Below are 1,785 nucleotides of genomic sequence, written 5' to 3' on the forward strand. Positions count from 1 at the left end.
CCCACACACAACCCCACACAGCCCCACACAGCTCTGGGACCCTCGAAGTCTCTCTAGTCTGATGCCCTAGCTCTGTTTACCTATCTCTGCAGCCTCCCCAGGCAGAGAGACCCCAGTGACAGCAAACTTTCCTAAGAGCCTGCTGGGCGTAGGCTAGTAGCCTTTCTAAAACAGGAATTGGACTTATGTCCCAATTAAGCTGCCAGATCGTAATAAAAATGAGAAAAACCAAGGTTCTGGGAGCTGATGTGACATCCCAGGCCTCTCCAGTAATGACCAGAACAAACTTCATTCTCTGCCGGAAGAGGGCTCTCTGGTTTTCTGATTCCCATTTGTCTCCCACGTGCTAAAGGCTGCTAAGAAGTTGTGCCCCTGAGCACATTACCAGCCCTGTCTGTCTGTCTGTCTATGTGTTTTTGGTTTTGTTTTTGTTTTTTTGAGACAGGGTTTCTCTGTGTAACCCTGGCTGTCTTGGAACTCACTCTGTAGACCAGGCTGGCCTCAGACAGCTCACAGCTTCCTGTAACTTTGTGTGCGCACACACAAACACACATGCATATAATTTAAAAATAAATAAAACTCAGATCCGCTGAAAGGACAGTATGTTTTCTTAACCACTGAGCAATCTTCCAGTCCCATTTATATTTTGAGACAGAATTCCACTAAATTACCCAGGCTGGTCTTAAATTTACCCTATATCCTAAGAAAGCTTGAACTTTCGATTCTCCTGCCTCAGTAGCTGGGTTAACAGGCCTCCATTACCAGACCCAGTGTGGGTGGTTTTGAATAGACGCATGCCCTGACCATCCAAGATTGGCAGGAGTAACTGGGCCGGGCGTTGGGTTAATCTAAGAGCCATAGATAGGTAATAAGGCACCCAAACAAAGGGAGAGTGGGCTTCACTGGTAGGACGGAGAGAGTATGTGTGTCTGAGCCAGGACCAGCCAGGCCCTCCTGAATCAGCTCCCTAGTGCTAGTCTCCAGTGGGCTGAGTACAATTTGGGAGGCGGATAGGGCCAGCTCTCTGCACAGGTCACACACCTGGTGACGTCAGTTTGGAGAGAGAGAAGCCCTCTGTCCCTGTGACACACAGAGCAGCTGAGAGAAACTAGCAGACCGACCACAAGACTCCCTGGTAGACAACCAGTGAGTCAGCTGTGACAAGGACAAAACTCAAGGAGTCCAGGGATCATAAGTCTATATGGCTCCAGCCCTGAGTGACTCAGCGGTTGTATTATCCCGCCCTGCTAACAGGTGCAGAAGTTCAGCCTCTTACGAGGTTGCCCCCCCCCCCTGGATAATATACTCTCTCTTGCCACCCACAGATTCTTCCTGGGCCCAGGAAGTTCAGCTGCCAGCTTTGAGCCCTTTACCTTTGTGTGTGTTTAACTAGGCATATGTACTTATCATATGTGTCATTGTTTGTCCATATGTATCTGTGTATGTGCCAGTGTACATATATGTGCTTCAGTGTGCGTGTGTGTATGTGTGTGTGTGTGTGTGTGTGTGTGTGTGTGTGTGCTCCAGATGCCAATCTCATCTATCTTACTCAATTGACCCTTGCCTCAAACCCAAGTCTTGAGGCTTAGAGGCAAGCTCCTTTACCTGCTGAGACGTCTTGCTGGCTCCTTGTTTTAATATCATATGGGTGCCGGTTCAACACGTGGGTCCTCATGCTTGAGAACAAATTCTTCCTAAGGAAAGATTTTTTTTTTTACTTTGTTTTTGGGTTTTTTTTGTTTGTTTGTTTTTGTTTTTGTTTTTTATTATATGTAAGTACACTGT

The sequence above is a fragment of the Mus pahari genome, chromosome 23, assembly GCF_900095145.1.
Source record: "Mus pahari chromosome 23, PAHARI_EIJ_v1.1, whole genome shotgun sequence".
NCBI lineage: Eukaryota > Metazoa > Chordata > Mammalia > Rodentia > Muridae > Mus > Mus pahari.